We start from the raw sequence: 22,500 nt of genomic DNA, 5'->3' as shown, positions 1-22,500 counted from the left end.
GGGAGGGGATGAGATTTCGCTGACATTTCAGTGTTACGCGTTTTCCTGGCTTTTGGGAAAGGAGTCGGGGCTAAAGGATAGAGGGTAAGGGGGTGGGTTGGGGGTCAACAAAAGGAAATGCTACACCTCTTGTCGTCTGTCAATTGTGGCCAAGTATAGGCGCCAGGGCCGAATGCTTGGTTGCGGTTGGAACCATTGGGCAGCCTATAGTGGAGAGAAAAGGGAAGGGAGCGAGACGAGAGATAATCTCATCCGCTCGCGATGTTTAGATTGGGACAGCGTCTTCTTCCCCGGGCCTCGAGCCTCGCGCCCTTTACAACGGCCGGTTTGAGAGGGTTAAAGGGAGGCCCGGGCTCAAAGTAAACACAATCTTTGTACTTAAAGTTACTGAGAAGAGTGCACGTGTGATGACCGGTTCGTTTGTTTGTTTTGGACAATGACTATGGACAATTAGGTTATTTTCATAAGGTAAGATGCCTCCAATAACAAACACGATGGGAGACCAGACCATGGCTATAGGGTATATGAATAAGGAACGTTTCCATGCGTAAAAAAAATATTTTCACAATCGAAGATTGATGTCTTGTAGCTTCCAAAAATGTGTCAAAACGTTGGTCCGCTGCTGTGGTCTCAATTTCTGTTATTAGTGTTCTGATGAACTTGATAGGCCTACTACTCCGCAATAGTTTATATCACGGTAAAATCACAAAACTTGTCGGCCTATCCGTGTTGTTGTTTGTTCTTACGGTATGTAGATAACGGTTATGTTTTCTTGCCGCATGCTGCGACTACAACAACACAGTGGTCAGATAACCAGTCAGCTGATTTGATTAATGGACATTTGCATCGTTTCTGCAGGTGGCTTTCCCTACGTCACTCAGTCAGGAGCGGCTGAACAGACTGGTCTGCAGGTGGCTTTCCCTACGTCACTCAGTCAGGAGCGGCTGAACAGACTGGTCTGCAGGTGGCTTTCCCTACGTCACTCAGTCAGGAGCGGCTGAACAGACTGGTCTGCAGGTGGCTTTCCCTACGTCACTCAGTTGAACAGACTGGTCTGCAGTTTGCATTGACAGTTCTTCAATACAAGGCGGTTTAACTTTATTTCTTTATTCGGATAAAGGAGCATAAAATAGTTTCCTTCCACAGTGACACGTTTTATGGTGTCATAAAAAATGTACATTAAATAAACAAACGGCTTTGATAATGGATCATACATTGGTATAAGGCCTACTGTAATTTCATTATTAGGTCTTTCTATTTTCATGAATGGCATTTTGTTTCTAAAATCAACGAAAATATGGTTATTTTATTTGGAAATTGGAAGTATCCAGTGAAATAATATATTGATTTCCTATTAATTTCAGTTGAACAATGGGTTATTCTTCTGACTTTTATTCACTTTGACGCACTAACATAAAGTTAAAAAAGTGAGTTAAAAAAGTGATTATTGCATCCAAAAATAACGTTCAAATATTTATCCCTGGATTATTATAGAATAGGCATAATGAATCAACAACGGCAATATCAAGGACAATAATAGATTTACGCTATATATATATATATAGCGTAAATCTATTATTGTCCTTGATATATATATATATAGCCTAGAAAAATCAGAAACGCTTACCTCACATTTTAATTCTCTATACTTTGATAGAAATAAACCCTTGGGTTTTTAAAATCTGTTTTCATCACACAAGCTCTGCTTTAGCAACGAGTTGTATTTTATATAATTGAAAATTATGCTCTAGGCCCATTTGAAATGTTGTCATGTCAACCCCTTTATTTGAATGCACTTGTTGCAGGTTATAACATTGCAATGTCTGGTAAATTGTGATGTTATGGTATATGAACAAAAAAATATATAAACGCCACATGCAACAATTTCAAAGATTTTCCTGAGTTCCAGTTCATATAAGGAAATCAGTTGAAATAAATGAATAAAGCCCTAATCTATGGATTTCACATGACTGGGAATACAGATATGTAAAAAGGTAGGTGCATGGATCAGAACCAGTCAGTATCTGCTGTGAACCAGTCAGAACCAGTCAGTATCTGCTGTGACCACCATTTCCCTCATGCAGCGCGACACATCTCCGTCGCATAGAGTAGATCAGGCTGTTGATTGTGGCCTGTGGAATGTTGTCCCACTCCTCTTCAATGGCTGTGCGAAGTTGCTGGATACTGGCAAGATCTGGAAAACACTGTCTTATACGTCCACCCAGCGCATCCCAAACGTGCTTAATGGGTGACATGTCTGGTGAGTATGCAGGCCATTGAAGAACTGGGACATTTTCAGTGTTCAGGAATTGTGTACAGATCCTTGTGACATGGCCACCACCTCATGCTGAAACCTGATGAATGGCACGACAATGGGCCTCAGGCTCTCATCACGGTACCTCTATGCATTCAAAATGCCATCGATAACATGCAATTGTGTTCCTTGACCATAGCTTATACCTGCCCATACCATAACCCCACCGTCCCCACGGGGCACTCTGTTCACAACATTGACATCAACAAACCGATCACAGGAGGCCATAGACGTGTTCGGTGGTTGTGAGGCCTGGTTGGACGTAGTGCCAAACATTTGAGAGAAATAAGTTCTTTGTGTGTATGGAACATTTCTTCTGGGATCTTTTATTTAAGATCATAAATCATGGGACCAACACATAGGACCAAACCCAAGGGTTGGTGTTGCGTTCATATTTTTGTTCAGCCTGCTGTGTACACTCATTTGTAACACATTTTAATTTTCGTTAAGCATACATAAGATACTGCATTATAGACAAGCAGGCATATTTTTATAAGCTACAATACATTCTGAAAGTATTCAGACCCCTTGACTTTTTACACATTTTGTTATGTTACAGCCTTATTCTAAAATTGATTCAATTGTTTTTTTTCATCCCCACCAATCTACATGCAATACCCCATAATGACAAAGCAAAAACAGGTTTTTAGAATTTTTTTGCAAAGTTATTAAAAATAAAAAAATAAAAATATCACATTCACGTGTTTTCAGACCCTTTACTCAGTACTTTATTGAAGCACCTTTGGCAGCGATTACAGTCTTGAGTCTTCTTGGGTATGACGCTCCAAGTTTGGCACACCTGTATTTGGGGAGGTTCTCCCATTCTACTCTGCAGATCATCTTAAGTTCTGTCAGGTTTGATGGGGTTCGTCCTGCACATCGATTTTCAGGTCTCTCCAGAGATGTTTGATCGGGTTCAAGTCTGTGCTCTGGCCGGGCCACTCAAGGACAATCAGAGACTTGTCCTGAAGCCACTCTTGCATTGTCTTGGCTGTGTAATTAGGGTCATTGTCCTGTTGGAAGGTGAACCATCTGGAGCAGTTTTTCATCAAGGATCTCTCTGTACTTTGCCCCATTCATCTTTCCCTCGATCCAGACGAGTCTTCCAAAACATCTTGGTTTCATCAGACTAGAGAATCTTGTTTCTCAAGGTCTGAGAGTCCTTTAGGTGTCTCTTGGCAAACTCTAAGCGGCATGTCGTGCCTTTTACTGAGGAATGGCTTCCTTCTGGAAACTCTGGAGCTCTGTCAGAGTGACCATCGGGTTCTTGGTCACCTCCCTGACCAAGGCCCTTTTCCAAATTGCTCAGTTTTGCCAGGCGGCCAGTTCTAGGAAGAGTCCTGGTGCCTTCAAACTTCTTCCATTTAACAATGATGGAGGCCACTGTGTTCTTGGGGACCTTCAAGAAATGCAGATATTTTTTGGTACCTTTCCTCAGATGTTTTTTTTTCTCTGACATGCACTATCAGCTGTGGGACCTTATATAAACAGGTTTGTGCCTTTCAAAATCATGTCCAATCAATTGAATTTACCACAGGTGGACTCCAATCAAGTTGTAGAAACAACTTAAGGATGTTCAATGGAAACAGGATGCACCTGAGCTCAATTTCAGGTCTCATAGCAAAGGGTCAGTTGTTTTTTTATTTTTATAAATTTGCAAAAATTTCTAAAACAAGTTTTTGCTTCCTCAATATGGGGTATTGTGTGTAGATTGAGGAGAAAAAAACTAATATTTAATCAATTGTGTATGGCAAACTATGAAAATTAAAATAAGGCCAGAAAACAAGTATCAATAATTTTTCAGTATATAAATTATCTTTAGTCTTGGTCTCAAATTTGCACTGTCCACTTCTGCTGCCCAATAAAGATGCGCGTAAAAGTGTGTGGTGGCGCGTCACTGTGTGGTGCGGTGCTCCAGCCTCCCGGGGTTGTTTGGACAGTGGAGCGGCGGTCGCGTCACTAATAGGACTAATAGTCCATTAGCCACAGTGGGAGACGCTATCTCACTGATCCGTGAAGTCTCCGCCTGGCCCTCCCTGCCCCGAGCCCACCGGCCAGACAGACACCCGACAGGCGCTCCAAAATAATGATTGTCAACAAGCAGCCTAAACCAGCCACGTAAATAGCTTCCCTTCTCGGATAAGGTGAGCCTTTTCCGGACAGGTGCAAACACATATAGCCTGTTTATATTAAGACTATGATTGAGGAAGAAATGTAATCTGTTTACTTTCTCATATCATTGTAGACCTAAAAGCCACAGGCATATATTGGTAGACTCATAATAATAATAGTCCTAATTATACTAAATCTATTTTTTAAACAAACATTTCTGCTGTCCTCATAATGTTTTCCACGTGTCATCTAAAATTCCTAACTTTCTTAGTAGGTTATATGTGCACAGAAAACAGACGGGTTTGGCCATATCATAAGAAATGCAGTGCACGTGTTAATTTAAAATCCGGACTGAGCCATAAAGCTCTGTGACTGGGTCCTGCATGACAGAACCCTAAATACTGTAGGGTGACGCAACTCCTCTCTGTTTATACCCGCGCGTTGGGTGTTGTATAAATTGTGGCGTTGAATAGTTTACCTAATGGTACTTCTGTTTCTCCTATTCTGTCACGGAGCACGCCAGAGCCCGGTGACAAACGACCGACTTTTACCGGCAGAGGGGTGCCTGATTTATGTGGGAAATGGAACGGGAATGAAACATTTATAGGATGCAAATAATGATCCGTAAAAACATTAGCTTTATTTATATACAACGCAGAAAACATGTTATTTTGACAAATGCGTCCTCTCCATCCTCTATTTTTTTAAATACTCTATTTAAAAAAAATACTTCTAGGGGTTCAGATGACTCGATGGAGAATGAAGAAATAAACCAAATCCCGTGGGGATCACGGGTTTATATAGACAACGGGTTCTCTTCAATGTAAGCAGAAATTCAATCACCACGGAGTTTAAAATCATTAACAATGAATGCGCCCCACTTCCGTTGTTATCATTATAAGTAAAAACATGCCGTTACGTTTTAGCACTCTGATAAATCTGTGCTGCTTCTGATTTAAGTAGGAATGTCCCACCACTCGTTGTCGTTTGCCAACTATTTAGTAGTTCGGGAATTATGACTGCCTATAGGCTCAGGTCGACCTGTTGATTATGCTACCCAGCTGTGACGTTTGGCCTAAAATGAGTAATGAATGGTACATTTAAAATGTTTTTAACGTCACTGCTGTCGGTTTAATCTTATCATAGCGGCTTAATTTTCTTAGGGCTTCCAAGTGCCCGGGGAAAGCCTTTATGATGAAATATATTACAGATAACTCTGGAACATGACTATGTCTCGCGCTGCTATCATATCTGTGTATTCTTCATCCATCTTTAAAAAAGTGGTGTGTATGTCTCTCTCGCTCTCTCTCTGTGTGTGTGTGTGTGTGTGTGTGTGAGAGAGAGAGAGGGAGGGAGAGAGAGAGAGAGAGAGAGAGAGAGTGTGAGTGAGTGAAGGACGGTCTGTATATAAACTCCACGGCATTAGTGCCTAAAGGGGACGATCGCTCCATCACAGCTCGAGACAGCCGCATTCCCCCTCCTACCATTAGCGCACGAGAGCCTCGCAGTTATCAGCTCTCTATCTGGTAAACAGTTCCTCCTGGCTGCCGCTCAGTGGTGGCCAAGGCTGTCTGTTTTACAACCTGCAGCGGATCTTACCATTAATTATGTCCTAGGCTTGGAGCCTCTGGACCCCCCCTGGTCTGAGCGCCTCACCTCGGACACGAGGAGGAGAGTGAGTCGCAGGAGACTGCTGACTCGGGCGGCTAGGCCATCTGTGGGTGTCAGGAGAGGACGGGGCGGGGGGAGATGATACGCAGTGAATCGATCTATTCAAATTATCAAGGTTTTTATCTGACATCTTTAGCAAGACAAGTCCATTTAGGATCCTCGCGAAAAGCGTCTATTACATCCATTTCTCTCCTCCCGTTGCATTCCATAAGGAGACGGGAGACAGGGAGAGGGGCACGGTTTAGTGTGTAAAAAGTTCCCCTCCTCATATGTTCATTTGTTTAGGTGTCATAAAAGTTCTACTCACACGACCTCTATCTTCTGCCACATGATAAATTAACTTTGAATGTGAGAGTGTATACAGTCAATGGTTTCCCCACATTTCTACGACAGATTGTTTTCCCATGTTTTATGGCTTGGAGGCAGGCATCAGCTTTTGGACTGTAGGCCTGTGGGTTTTCCTTGGCCTCTCTGAAGAAAAAACACTCAACTTAATTATAATTATATGTTTTAATAACATTAAATTGCTATTCTGCATGTTGATCTAGGATGAACCAACTGGGCATGCTCTGGTTGAATCAACTTTGTTTTTTTTTTACGTCGTTTCAATTTAATTACGTTGAACCAACATGGAATAGATGTTGAATTGACATCGGTGCCCAGTGGGAAGCAGCTCATTGTGCTTTCAAGACAACTGGGAACGTGGGAAAAAACGAGGTCAAATCGTTACGTCCTAGATCTACAGGTCGGAAAGTCGGAGATCTAGAAAGATGTCCGAGTTTGTCGCTTAGAATTTTCAGTTGGATGACCTTTCAAAATAATTTGTCCAGTCGGAGCTCGTTTTTCCCCCAAGTTCCCAGTTGTCATGAATGCACTAAATTCGGAAGTCGGAGATTTCCGAATGTCCAGTTCCTAGTTGTTTTGAATGCGGCATCATATCTGTTTTACGCAATACATCTTGCGCGTTAGCCTATGTATGACCCATGTCTTCGTTCTTTTTGAATTTGCAAAACAATATTTGTAAGATTTGTCATAACAGCATAAATGACATGTTATGATTAAACATGTTTTATTGACACCAAGGTTTTGACGTGGATCAGATGCGCCTGCGTCTTGGGAGAGCAACCTGATTAAAATCAACATCCTCGACGTTGTACTCTAAATTGAATATTTGGACAACATATTTGACATTAAAGACTACAACCTGTTGTATTCTCTCTTGGCCGTGCGCGTGGTTTAAAAATACAGATTATGGTTTGTAATCAACTCGGCTATGGGTTTGCTTAATACAACTCAATTCCATCCTCGGCCTACCAGCTGGCATTAGTGCACAATAATCATTGCACATTTTTACAATTATTATCCAACATATAATATACACTGAGTGTACAAAACATTAGGAACAACTTCCTAATATTGATTTGCACACCCTCAGAGCAGCCTCAATTCATCAGGGCATGGACTCCACAAGGTGTCGAAAGCGTTCCTCAGGGATGCTGGCCCATGTTGAATCTAATGCTTCCCACAGTTGTGTCAAGTTGGCTGGATGTGGTTTGGGTGGTGGATCATTCTCGGCACACTGTGGAGCGTGAAAAACCCAGCAGCGTTGTAGTTCTTGACGCACTCAAACCGGTGCGCCTGGCACCTACTACCATAACCTGTTCAAAGGTACTTCAATCTGTTGTCACGCCCGTTCACCCTCTTTCCCGTTCACCCTCTTTCCCGTTCACCCTCTTTCCCGTTCACCCTCTTTCCCGTTCACCCTCTTTCCCGTTCACCCTCTGAATGGCACACACACACAATCCTTCTTTAACCTGTCTCCCCCCATCTACATTAATATGAATTGGATTTAACCTGGATTCCCCAGGTCAGTCTATGTCATGGAAAGAGCAGGTTTTCCTATTGTTTTATACACTCTGCGTGTATGAAGAAAACTCTTGTTTAATAATTGTAAACATGTAGAATAATTATCGTGCACTACTTGGATTATAGGTCTATTATCCACTATCAATGGCCGCTTTACGCACTCAAGGACTCATCACTCGGTTCCAGATAACTGCGCGTCCCTGGGGCTACATGCACGCTCATCCCCCTTGACCGTCCATTTACCCCCCTCGAAGATTAAGTGCTGTTCTGACAATGAACATCGCGTGCCGCTGCCATGCAGTCCATGAACGAGTCCCTGTGTTTACCGAGAGGAAGGGCCTGTTTCCGGTAGCTAACAAAACACAGCACCGTTGTTTCAGCTAGGCGGGGAGGGCCGGGCCAGGGGAGAGCAGAGCCGGACGGACACGACCAATAGATCACCCTCCGCTGCGACCCCGGGCAGGACAGGAGTTCAGCCCCGGGGAAGCCCTGGACAAGCCGGGTCAAGGGCCCCACCGCTGCTCATGGGAGTTTGTCATCCTTACGAGGGAAGCCTGAGAGTCGCGGCATGACAGCTGGGCTGTGTTTTCCACAGGCCAGGTTTCTCTCTCAGCTCTTAAATGGGTCATGGCATATACTCTTACAGATGAGTTTTATCTGGGTTTATAGTCCTACTAACAGGTTTCTCTCTCAGCTCTTAAATGGGTCATGGCATATACTCTTACAGATTAGTTTTTATCTGGGTTTATAGTCCTACTAACAGGTTTCTCTCCCAGCTCTTAAATGGGTCATGGCATATACTCTTACAGATCAGTTTTTATCTGGGTTTATAGTCCTACTAACAGGTTTCTCTCTCAGCTCTTAAATGGGTCATGGCATATACTCTTACGGATCAGTTTTATCTGGGTTTATAGTCCTACTAACAGGTTTCTCTCTCAGCTCTTAAATGGGTCATGGCATATACTCTTACAGATTAATTTTATCTGGGTTTATAGTCCTACTAACAGGTTTCTCTCTCAGCTCTTAAATGGGTCATAGCATATACTCTTACGGATCAGTTTTATCTGGGTTTATAGTCCTACTAACAGGTTTCTCTCTCAGCTCTTAAATGGGTCATGGCATATACTCTTACAGATGAGTTTTATCTGGGTTTATAGTCCTACTAACAGGTTTCTCTCTCAGCTCTTAAATGGGTCATGGCATATACTCTTACGGATCAGTTTTATCTGGGTTTATAGTCCTACTAACAGGTTTCTCTCTCAGCTCTTAAATGGGTCATGGCATATACTCTTACAGATTAATTTTATCTGGGTTTATAGTCCTACTAACAGGTTTCTCTCTCAGCTCTTAAATGGGTCATGGCATATACTCTTACGGATCAGTTTTATCTGGGTTTATAGTCCTACTAACAGGCAGCCTCTCAGCTTTAACATCATAACAGTGTGGATAATCTGGCCACATGACGTGTTGGTGTTTGTGGCTTAGTCTCATGATGAAACCTAGTCATGTATCTCTATAACTGAGGAAAATAAGTTGAGGATCATTTGTGAACAAATCTCAATTAAAAGCATATGCCTATGTAATTCACTCTGTGCTCAACAGTGCTCAGTACACTTTGAGTCCTTCAAGCAACCAACCATGTTTATTATAATGAAATAGGCCCTATCATTATCCATACTGAACAAAAATATAAACACAACAATTTAAACGATGTTACCGAGTTACAGTTCATATAAGGAAATCGGCCAATTTAAATGAATTCAATAGGTCCTAATCTATGGATTTCACATTACTGGGCAGGGGTGCAGACATGAGTGGGCCTGGGAGGGCATAGGCATCCACTGGGGAGCCAGGCCCATCCACTGGGGAGCCAGGCCCGTCCACTGGGGAGCCAGGCCCATCCACTGGGGAGCTAGGCCCAGCCACTGGGGAGCCAGGCCCATCCACTGGGGAGCCAGGCCCATCCACTGGGGAGCCAGGCCCATCCACTGGGGAGCCAGGCCCATCCACTGGGGAGCCAGGCCCAGCCACTGGGGAGCCAGGCCCATCCACTGGGGAGCCAGGCCCATCCACTGGGGAGCCAGGCCCATCCACTGGGGAGCCAGGCCCATACACTGGGGAGCCAGGCCCATACACTGGGGAGCCAGGCCCATCCACTGGGGAGCCAGGCCCATCCACTGGGGAGCCAGGCCCATCCACTGGGGAGCCAGGCCCAGCCACTGGGGAGCCAGGCCCATCCACTGGGGAGCCAGGCCCATCCACTTGGGAGCCAGGCTCACCCACTGGGGAGCCAGGCCCAGCCAATCAGAATGAGGTTTTCCACACAAAAGAGAAATGAACATGAAATGATCTGCCAACAGCCCTGGTGGACATTCCTGCAGTAGGTATGCTAATTGCACGCTCCATCAAAACTTGAGACATCTGTGGCATTGTGTTGTGTGACAAAACTGCACATTTATATAATGAAATAGGTCCTGTCATTATTATAATGAAATAGAGGGGGAAGATTAACATGACCTATCTGTTGATCTACCTCTTCTTCTCTCTGTCTCCATCAGCACCGTCACTCTAGGGCCATGTCTGATGAAGTCTGTGTGTGTACCTGCCTATCAGTGTGTGTGTGTATCAGGTATCAGGAGGGAGAGGCATTCTGTTTCCTTGCGATAGAACCTGATCTTGTAACCCAGCCCAGACATTGTCCTAATGACACTGTAATACCATGGTAATTAGTCCTCAGACAACTGTAATGATGTTGGCTCACACTCAAATGGCAAGGTGTGTGTTTTTCCCATCTATGCAGAGATTAGTCTGTAAGTTGAGGATGCCAGATGCCATGCATTTATTTTAGTGTGTGTGTGTGTGTGTATGTATGTACTGAATTGTTAAGTGTGTGTGTGTGTGTACTGCATTGTTAAGTGTGTGTGTGTGTGTGTCTACTGTATTGTTAAGTGTGTGTGTGTGTGTGTGTGTGCTGCGTTGTTAAGTGTCTGTGTGTGTGTGTGTGTGTGCTGCATTGTTAAGTGTGTGTGTGTGTTTGTTTACTGCATTTAAGGGTGTGTGTGTACTGCATTGTTAGGTGTGTGTGTGTGTACTGCATTGTTAAGTGTGTGTGTGTACTGCATTGTTAAGTGTGTGTGTGTACTGCATTGTTAAGTGTGTGTTTGTGTGTACTGCATTGTTAAGTGTCTGTGTGTGTGTACTGCATTGTTAAGTGTCTCTGTGTGTGTGTACTGCATTGTTAAGTGTGTGTGTGTGTGTGTGTATATGTGTGTACTGCATTGTTAAGTGTGTGTGTGTGTACTGCATTGTTAAATGTGTGTGTGTGTGTACTGCATTGTTAAGTGTGTGTTTGTGTACTGCATTGTTAAGTGTGTGTGTGTGTGTACTGCATTGTTACGTGTGTGTGTGTGTGTGTACTGCATTGTTAAGTGTGTGTGTGTGTGTGTGTGTGTGTGTGTGAACTGCATTGTTAAGTGTGTGTTTGTGTACTGCATTTTTAAGTGTATGTTTATGTGTGTGTGTACTGCATTGATAAGTGTGTGTTTGTGTGTACTGCATTGTTAAGTGTGTGTGTATATGTGTGTACTGCACTGTTAAATGTGTGTGCTTGTGTGTGTATTACATTGTTAAATGTGTGTGTTTGTGTGTGTATGTGTCTAACATCTGTTGTGGACACCTTCCTGTCTAACATCTGTTTGTGGACACCTGCTCGCCCAACATCTGTTTGTGGACACCTGCTCGTCCAACATCTGAACCATGAAAAACTCCTCCTCTACCAAACTTTACAGTTGACTGTAGTGTTCTCCTGGCATCCGCCAAACCCAGATTTGTCTGTCAGACTGCCAGTTGGTGAAGCGTGATTCATCACTCCAGAGAACGTGTTTCCACTGCTCCAGAGTCTAATGGCGGCGAGCTTTACACCACTCCAGTCGATGCTTGGCATTGCGCATGGTGATCTTAGGCTTATGTGCGGCTGCTCGGCCATGGAAACCCATTTCATGAAGGTCCCGATGAACAGTTATTGTGCGGACGTTGCTTCTAGAGGGAGTTTGGAACTCTTTAGTGACTGTTGCAACCGAGGACAGATTATTTTTATGATGCTACGAGCTTCAGCACTCCGCGGTCCTGTTCTGTGAGCTTGTGTGGTCTACCACTTCGCGGTTGAGCCGTTGTTGCTCCTAGACATTTCCACTTCACAATAATAGCACTTACAGTTGACCGGGGCAGCTCCAGAAGGGTAGAAAATTATGAAGTGACTTTTGGAAAGATGGCATCCTACGATGGGGCCACGTTGAAAATTACTGAGCTCTTCAGTAAGGCCATTCTACTGCCAATGTTTTGCTATGGAGATTGCATGGCTGTGCGCTCGATTTTCTACACCTGTCAGCAACGGGTGTGGCTGAAATAGCCGAATCCACTAATTTGAAGGGGTGTCATGGTGAAGCTAGGTGAAACAACCACATATTACACTCATAGTCAGGACTTTTCCTCATTAAACAAGTTATCAGTGTTAGTAGGAAAACAGAAGTTAAGTTAATCTTTATTTTTAATGTTTAGTGGGTGGGGGTAAGACTGAGAGATGTCTTATTTAAGATCCTCTTTGAAGAGGTAGAGTTTCAGATGTTTTCGGGAAGATGGGCAGGGACTCTGCTCTCCTAGCATCAGGGGGAAGCTGGTTCTGCCAATAGGGTGCCAGGACAGAAAGAGCTTTGACTGGGCTGAGCGGGAGCTAATATCCGGTAGTGGTGGGAGGGCCAAGAGACTAGAAGTGGCAGAACAGAGTGCTCTGGTTGGGATATAGGGTTTAAGCACAGCCTGAAGGTAGGGAGGGGCAGTTCCTCTTGCTGTTCTGTAGGTAAGCACCATTGTCTTGTAGTGGATGCAATCTTCAACTGGAAGCCAGTGGATTGTACTGGGTGACATGGGAGACCACATGCATGTACGTCTAGTGAGTCAGATCTGGAGAGCGTCTAGTGAGTCAGATCTGGAGAGCGTCTAGTGAGTCAGATCTGGAGAGCGTCTAGTGAGTCAGATCTGGAGAGTTTCTAGTGAGGCAGGTCTAGTGAGGCCGGTCTAGTGAGGCAGGTCTAGTGAGGCAGGTCTACAGAGTGTCTGGTGAGGCAGGTCTAGTGAGGCAGGTCTACAGAGTGTCTGGTGAGGCAGGTCTACAGAGTGTCTGGTGAGGCAGGTCTAGTGATGCAGGTCTAGAGAATGTCTAGTGAGGCAGGTCTGGAGAGTGTCTGGTGAGGCAGGTCTAGTGAGGCAGGTCTGGAGAGTGTCTGGTGAGGCAGGTCTAGTGATGCAGGTCTAGAGAGTGTCTGGTGAGGCAGGTCTAGAGAGTGTCTAGTGAGGCAGGTCTACAGAGTGTCTGGTGAGGCAGGTCTGGAGAGTGTCTAGTGAAGCAGGTCTAGAGAGTGTCTAGTGAGGCAGGTCTAGAGAGTGTCTGGTGAGGCAGGTCTACAGAGTGTGTGGTGAGGCAGGTCTAGAGAGTGTTTGGTGAGGCAGGTCTAGAGAGTGTCTGGTGAGGCAGGCCTGGAGAGTGTCTAGTGAGGCAGGTCTGGAGAGTGTCTAGAGAGGCAGGTCTAGAGAGTGTTTAGTGAGGCAGGTCTAGACTCTAGAGAGTGTCTGGTGAGGCAGGTCTACAGAGTGTCTTGTGAGGCAGGTCTGGAGAGTATCTGGTGAGGCAGGTCTAGAGAGTATCTAGTGAGGCAGATCTAGAGAGTATCTAGTGAGGCAGGTCTAGAGAGTATCTAGTGAGGCAGGTCTAGACTCTAGAGAGTATCTGGTGAGGCAGGTCTACAGAGTGTCTGGTGAGGCAGGTCTGGAGAGTGTCTAGAGAGTGTCTAGAGAGTGTCTGGTGAGGCAGGTCTGGAGAGTGTGTAGAGTGTGTCTGGTGAGGCAGGTCTGGAGAGTGTGTAGAGAGTGTCTGGTGAGGCAGGTCTGGAGAGTGTGTAGAGAGTGTCTGGTGAGACAGGTCTGGAGAGTGTGTAGAGAGTGTCTGGTGAGACAGGTCTGGAGAGTGTGTAGAGAGTGTCTGGTGAGGCAGGTCTAGAGAGTGTGTAGAGAGTGTCTGGTGAGACAGGTCTGGAGAGTGTGTAGAGAGTGTCTGGTGAGACAGGTCTGGAGAGTGTGTAGAGAGTGTCTGGTGAGACAGGTCTGGTGAGTGTGTAGAGAGTGTCTGGTGAGGCAGGTCTGGAGAGTGTGTAGAGAGTGTCTGGTGAGACAGGTCTGGTGAGGCAGGTCTAGAGAGTGTGTAGAGAGTGTCTGGTGAGACAGGTCTGGTGAGACAGGTCTGGATAGTGTGTAGAGAGTGTCTGGTGAGACAGGTCTGGTGAGACAGGTCTAGAGAGTGTGTAGAGAGTGTCAGGGGAGACAGGTCTGGAAAGTGTGTAGAAAGTGTCTGGTGAGGCAAGTCTGGAGAGTGTGTAGAGAGTGTCTGGTGAGACAGGTCTGGAGAGTGTGTAGAGAGTGTCTGGTGAGGCAGGTCTGGAGAGTGTGTAGAGAGTGTCTGGTGAGACAGGTCTGGTGAGGCAGGTCTAGAGAGTGTGTAGAGAGTGCCTGGTGAGACAGGTCTGGTGAGACAGGTCTAGAGAGTGTGTAGAGAGTGTCTGGTGAGACAGGTCTGGTGAGACAGGTCTGGAGAGTGTGTAGAGAGTGTCTGGTGAGACAGGTCTGGAGAGTGTGTAGAGAGTGTCTGGTGAGGCAGGTCTGGAGAGTGTGTAGAGAGTGTCTAGTGAGACAGGCCTGGAGAGTGTGTAGAGAGTGTCTGGTGTGGCAGGTCTGGTGAGGCAGGTTTAGAGAGTGTGTAGAGAGTGTCTGGTGAGACAGGTCTGGTGAGACAGGTCTGGAGAGTGTGTAGAGAGTGTCTGGTGAGACAGGTCTGGAGAGTGTGTAGAGAGTGTCTAGAGATGCAGGTCTAGAGAGTGTCTAGAGATGCAGGTCTAGAGAGTGTCTAGAGAGTGTCTAGAGAGTGTCTGGTGAGGCAGGTCTGGAGAGTGTGTAGAGAGTGTCTGGTGAGACAGTACTGGAGAGTGTGTAGAGAGTGTCTGGTGAGACAGGTCTAGAGAGTGTGTAGAGAGTGTGTGGTGAGACAGGTCTGGATAGTGTGTAGAGAGTGTCTGGTGAGACAGGTCTGGAGAGTGTGTAGAGAGTGTCTGGTGAGACAGGTCTGGAGAGTGTGTAGAGAGTGTCTGGTGAGACAGGTCTGGAGAGTGTGTAGAGAGTGTCTGGTGAGACAGGTCTGGAGAGTGTGTAGAGAGTGTCTGGTGAGACAGGTCTGGAGAGTGTGTAGAGAGTGTCTGGTGAGGCAGGTCTAGAGAGTGTGTAGAGAGTGTCTGGTGAGACAGGTCTGTACATGATCATGACATGCTGAGGTGTGTTTGTATTTTGTGGAAGGGAAATCTGATAGGTGGAGCCACTCATTGAATCCCTTTGACATTCCTGCCCATCTGAAAGAATGCCGTTATTGTTAGAGAGTTTAGTTTGGTGTTCAACCGAACTAGACATAAATCAATCAATCAATCAAATGTATTTATAAAGCCCTTCTTACATCAGCTGATGTCACAAAGTGCTTTACAGAAACGCAGCCTAAAACCCCAAACAGCAAGCAATGCAGATGTAGAGGCACGGTGGCTAGGAAAAACTCCCTAGAAAGGTCAGAACCTAGGAAGAAACCTAGAGAGGAACCAGGATCTGAGGGGTGGCCAGTCTTCTTCTGGGTGTGTCGTGTGGAGATTATAACAGTACGTGGTCATTAAGGCCAGATTGTTCTTCAAAATGTTCAAGCGTTCACAGATGACCAGCAGGGTCAATAATAATCATATCGGTTGTAGAGGCTGCAACAGGTCAGCACCTCAGGAGTAAATGTCAGTTGGCTTTTCATAACCGAGCATCCAGAGGTCAAGACAGCAGGTGTGGTAGAGAGAGAGAGGGGGGGGGAGACAGAGGGAGAGGGAGGGGAGACAGAGGGAGAGGGAGGGAGGGTATAAAAGCTCCATCTGAATCACTGCAAGAATGCCAGGATGTGGCCACCATTTTGTTTTTGACTGAACACACACAGCTATGTTTTACTATACTTGTTGGGACCAACAATTGATTTCCATTCAAAATCCTATTTTCCTTTACCACTAATCCTAAACCTAATTCCCTGCCCTAACCCTACCTCCTAAACCTAACCACTAACCCGAATTCGAACCATAAACTTAACCCCTAAGACTTAAATAGCCTTTTTTTATTATTGGACCATGCTGGTCATTTATGAACATTTGAACATCTTGACCATGTTTTGTTATAATCTCCACCCGGCACAGCCAGAAGAGGACTGGCCACCTCTCATAGCCTGGTTCCTCTCTAGGTTTCTTCCTAGGTTTTGGCCTTTCTAGGGAGTTTTTCCTAGCCACCGTGCTTCTACACCTGCATTGCTTGCTGTTTGGGGTTTTAGGCTGGGTTTCTGTACAGCACTTTGAGATATCAGCTGATGTACGAAGGGCTATATAAATAAATTTGATTTGATTTGATTTGATTTGTAACTCCTAAACTTATTTCTAACCCTAATTGGAACCCTAACCCTAAACCTAAGCCCTGAGCCTAAAATAGCATTTTTTTCTCATGTGGATCTTCAAATTATTTTTTTGATGTCTAGTACCCACAAGGATAGTTAAACAAAAACACACACAGAGGAAGGGCTGTACAGTGAACACACCGGGTCACATTTCATATAGAGAGACATTCCCCTGGGGTCACTTGGCAACCAGGCATACATCCCTGATCTCTCCTTCCACATCACACTGCATTGTGTCCTACGCTAGAGAATAGAATAGGATAATGTCATTTCATTATAACTGATTGCTTGTTTAATTAGTTTGCCATTTGAGTGAAATTGGAATACCTGGTTTTGGATGCTGATGTGGGCTTATCTAAAGGAAGGAAGGGAGAGCTGAGTGAAGGTCTTTATGATAAGATAGGGAGAACAGTGTGATCTTTATGTAAAGGAAGGGAGAGCTGAGCGGTTGGCTGACTGGAGGTCTTTATGATAAGACAGGGAGAACAGTGTGATCTTTATGTAAAGGAAGGGAGAGCTGAGCGGTTGGCTGAGTCCCTCAATAGAGTGTTGATCTACCAGCGCTGAGTCCCTCAATACAGCAGGTGTAGATCTACCAGCGCTGAGTCCCTCAATACAGCAGGTATAGATCTACCAGCGATGAGTCCCTCAATACAGCAGGTGTAGATCTGCCAGAGCTGAGTCCCTCAATACAGCAGGTGTTGATCTACCAGCGCTGAGTCCCTCAATACAGCAGGTGTAGATCTGCCAGAGCTGAGTCCCTCAATACAGCAGGTGTAGATCTACCAGCGCTGAGTCCCTCAATACAGCAGGTGTAGATCTGCCAGAGCTGAGTCCCTCAATACAGCAGGTGTAGATCTACCAGCGCTGAGTCCCTCAATACAGCAGGTGTAGATCTGCCAGAGCTGAGTCCCTCAATACAACAGGTGTAGATCTACCAGCGCTGAGTCCCTCAATACAGCAGGTGTTGATCTACCAGAGCTGAGTCCCTCAATACAGCAGGTATAGATCTACCAGTGTTTCAATATAAGTCATGACTCATGAATGATGTATAAGAGGAAGTAGCAACCTAAATATAGCTCTCTTGTAACGAACCTCGTCCTCCTCTTCTGAGGAGGAGTAGTGAGAAGGATCGGAGGACCAAAACGCAGCGTGGTAAGTGTCCATAATGTTTATTTCAAAAAATAAACTGAACACTACGAAATACAAAACAATAAACGTGAAATGAACGAAACAGCCCCGTGTGGCGACTGACACGGAAGACAAACACCACCACCCAAAACTGAAACCCAGGCTACCTAAGTATGATTCTCAATCAGGGACAACAATTGACAGCTGCCGCTGATTGAGAACCATACCAGGCCGAACTCAAAAATCAACATAGAAAAACAAACAGACTGCCCACCCAACTCACACCCTGACCATACTAAAACAAAGATAAAATAACAGAACTATGGTCAGAACGTGACATCTCTAGCCTTCATATAGTTCCCTGTCTTAATATACCTCTCTAGCCTTCATATATTTCCCTGTCTTAATATACCTCTCTAGCTTTCATATAGTTCCCTGTCTTAATATACCTCTCTAGCCTTCATATATTTCCCTGTCTTAATATACCTCTCTAGCTTTCCTCTCTCATGTTCTCAGTGGCCCTGAGGTGAGGACAACATGTTTTTGTTGGGTGGCGTTTGGACTAACTGAGCACGGAAAAGAACAGGTGGTGAGGTGTTGAGCAAGAAGTCTGATCAACCATGGTTACAAACACTTTGTGTGTTTCTCTTAAAACATCCTTTCGTGTTTATTTCATTTACTGATCATTTGGTTTTGAGCTTAATACAAAATGCCTGCCAGTAACAAGAGGAAAGGTTGATGCAAGTTCACAGCTTTGTATCCATGGCGATGAAGACTATTGTGTCTTTGCTGTCCATATAACTAAGCCATTCAGGCTTAGCCGTTGTGTTTGGGGGTGTGTGTGTGTTCATAGTGTGTGTGTGTGTGTGTGTGTGTGTGTGTGTGTGTGTGTGTGTGTGTGTGTGTGTGTGTGTGTGTGTGTGTGTGTGTGTGTGTGTGTGTGTGTGTGTGTGTGTGTGTGTGTGTGTGCATATACTATGTGTATCTCTGTGTGTATGTGTGTGTATCTTATTTGAAATGCTGACTGCATGACCTCTGTAGGGGTAAACATTTCAGCGGGAGAGAGACAGGCTGTTCCTCTCCCCCTGTGGCGTCCCAAATCAAAATGATGACTTGTTTTCGGAAGAGACCAGACTTCTCGTACATCAACCGCCAACGCTGTAAATAACAGATTCACTCACTCACGCTCAGGGCTCGTGTTTTTGGTTTCGGTCAAGGAAGGATTTCTTGAGAATGTTTTTGTGTATATGTATGTACACTGTGTGTGTATATGTGTATCTATATATATGTGTGTATGAGAGAGAGGGGGGGGGGGGGGGGGGGTCAGAGCGTGTCCACTGACCCACTGACCTTGGCCATGGGAGGGAGGGGGGCATCCAGCATGTAAAGGTGTACTGCCACCTAGTGGAGGAAATGCTCTTAGGACGTTCCCTCATGTACCTCTCTCTCTCTCCCTCTCTGTCCCTCATCCAGACCCCAGACACCCCAGGTCCCAGGGGCGGCTCGCTGGCAGAGAAAGAAATCATCTCTGTCGCTCTACTCTGGTCTGGACAGAGCTGCTCCTCTGCTACACATTGGCCTGGAAGTGGAGGAGGAGGAAGCCTTGCTGGTTCCCAAGAGAAAGTGACCCTCATGGCCTAAAAATCTAAATAACCGGTGGCCATGTTAGCCTTCACTGCAGCTGGCACGGAACACAACAATGAACCAATCCATCACGGGGTAGAGGTCTGCTGGTACAGCTCAGGGACCAACGTATCCTACTATCCTACCTTATATCCTGGCCTATGGTAAACTATCCTAACTTATTATATATCCTACCTTATATCCTGGCCTCGCTACATTTATAGCCTCACTACTGTATATACCCTGGCTTTTTACTGTTGTTTTATTTCTTTACCTACCTATAGAGCCTGTACAGTGCCTTGCGAAAGTATTCGGCCCCCTTGAACTTTGCAACCTTTTGCCACATTTCAGGCTTCAAACATAAAGATATAAAACTGTATTTTTTTTGTGAAGAATCAACAACAAGTGGGACACAATCATGAAGTGGAACGACATTTATTGGATATTTCAAACTTTTTTAACAAATCAAAAACTGAAAAATTGGGCGTGCAAAATTATTCAGCCCCCTTAAGTTAATACTTTGTAGCGCCACCTTTTGCTGCGATTACAGCCGTAAGTCGCTTGGGGTATGTCTCTATCAGTTTTGCACATCGAGAGACTGACATTTTTTCCCATTCCTCCTTGCAAAACAGCTCGAGCTCAGTGAGGTTGGATGGAGAGCATTTGTGAACAGCAGTTCTCAGTTCTTTCCACAGATTCTCGATTGGATTCAGGTCTGGACTTTGACTTGGCCATTCTAACACCTGGATATGTTTATTTTTGAACCATTCCATTGTAGATTTTGCTTTATGTTTTAGATCATTGTCTTGTTGGAAGACAAATCTCCGTCCCAGTCTCAGGTCTTTTGCAGACTCCATCAGGTTTTCTTCCAGAATGGTCCTGTATTTGGCTCCATCCATCTTCCCATCAATTTTAACCATCTTCCCTGTCCCTGCTGAAGAAAAGCAGGCCCAAACCATGATGCTGCCACCACCATGTTTGACAGTGGGGATGGTGTGTTCAGGGTGATGAGCTGTGTTGCTTTTACGCCAAACATAACGTTTTGCATTGTTGCCAAAAAGTTACATTTTGGTTTCATCTGACCAGAGCACCTTCTTCCACATGTTTGGTGTGTCTCCCAGGTGGCTTGTGGCAAACTTTAAACGACACTTTTTATGGATATCTTTAAGAAATGGCTTTCTTCTTGCCACTCTTCCATAAAGGCAAGATTTGTGCAATATACGACTGATTGTTGTCCTATGGACAGAGTCTCCCACCTCAGCTGTAGATCTCTGCAGTTCATCCAGAGTGATCATGGGCCTCTTGGCTGCATCTCTGATCAATCTTCTCCTTGTATGAGCTGAAAGTTTAGAGGGACGGCCAGGTCTTGGTAGATTTGCAGTGGTCTGATACTCCTTCCATTTCAATATTATCGCTTGCACAGTGCTCCTTGGGATGTTTAAAGCTTGGGAAATCTTTTTGTATCCAAATCTGGCTTTAAACTTCTTCACAACAGTATCTCGGACCTGCCTGGTGTGTTCCTTGTTCTTCATGATGCTCTCTGCACTTTTAACGGACCTCTGAGACTATCACAGTGCAGGTGCATTTATACGGAGACTTGATTACACACAGGTGGATTGTATTTATCATCATTAGTCATTTAGGTCAACATTGGATCATTCAGAGATCCTCACTGAACTTCTGGAGAGAGTTTGCTGCACTGAAAGTAAAGGGGCTGAATAATTTTGCACGCCCAATTTTTCAGTTTTTGATTTGTTAAAAAAGTTTGAAATATCCAATAAATGTCGTTCCACTTCATGATTGTGTCCCACTTGTTGATTCTTCACAAAAAAAGACAGTATTATATCTTTATGTTTGAAGCCTGAAATGTGGCAAAAGGTCGCAAAGTTCAAGGGGGCCGAATACTTTCGCAAGGCACTGTATCCCTGTGTTTCCTGTCTCTCTGTACCAGTGTATTAATCCCTGTGTTTCCTGTCTCTCTGTGCCAGTTCATCTTGTATGTTCCCAGTCAACCAGTGTGTTTTTCCCGTGCTCCTGCATTTGCTGTTCTCCTTTTTCTAGTCCTCCTGGTTTTGACCCTTGCCTGTTCTGGACTCTGTACCCGCCTGCCTGACCATTCTGCCTGCCTTGACCACGAGCCTGTCTGCCACTCGGTACCTCCTGAACTCTGATCTGGTTTTGACCTTTGACCTGTCCACGACCATTCTCTTGCCGACCCCTTTTGGATTATTAAACATCTTAAACTCCAACCATCTGCCTCCTGTGTCTGCATCTGGGTCTCACCTTGTGTCATGATGATCCTAGCCTGTGGTAAACTATCCTAGCTTATGGTAAACTATCCTAGCCTATGGTAAACTATCCTAGCTTATGGTAAACTATCCTAGCTTATGGTAAACTATCCTAGCCTATGGTAAACTATCCTAGCTTATGGTAAACTATCCTAGCCTATGGTAAACTATCCTAGCCTATGGTAAACTATCCTAGCTTATGGTAAACTATCCTAGCCTATGGTAAACTATCCTAGCCTATGGTAAACTATCCTACCTTGTATCTTAGCCTATGGTAAACTATCCTACCTTATATCCTAGCCTATGGTAAACTATCCTAAATTATTATATATCCTATTATCCTACCTTATATCCTAGTCTATGGTAAACTATCCTACCTTATATCCTAGCCTATGGTAAACTATCCTACCTTATATCCTAGCCTATGGTAAACTATCCTACCTTGTATCCTAGCCTATGGTAAACTATCCTACCTTATATCCTAGCCTATGGTAAACTATCCTACCTTGTATCCTAGCCTATGGTAAACTATCCTACCTTGTATCCTAGCCTATGGTAAACTATCCTAAATTATTATATATCCTATTATCCTACCTTATATCCTAGCCTATGGTAAACTATCCTACCTTATATCCTAGCCTATGGTAAACTATCCTACCTTATATCATAGCCTATGGTAAACTATCCTACCTTGTATCCTAGCCTATGGTAAACTATCCTACCTTGTATCCTAGCCTATGGTAAACTATCCTACCTTATATCCTAGCCTATGGTAAACTATCCTACCTTGTATCCTAGCCTATGGTAAACTATCCTACCTTGTATCCTAGCCTATGGTAAACTATCCTAAATTATTATATATCCTATTATCCTACCTTATATCCAAGCCTATGGTAAACTATCCTACCTTATATCCTAGCCTATGGTAAACTATC

Source organism: Oncorhynchus clarkii, chromosome 13, assembly GCF_045791955.1.
Source record: "Oncorhynchus clarkii lewisi isolate Uvic-CL-2024 chromosome 13, UVic_Ocla_1.0, whole genome shotgun sequence".
Classification (NCBI taxonomy): Eukaryota; Metazoa; Chordata; class Actinopteri; order Salmoniformes; family Salmonidae; genus Oncorhynchus; species Oncorhynchus clarkii.
Note: the sequence above shows the minus strand (reverse complement) of the source record.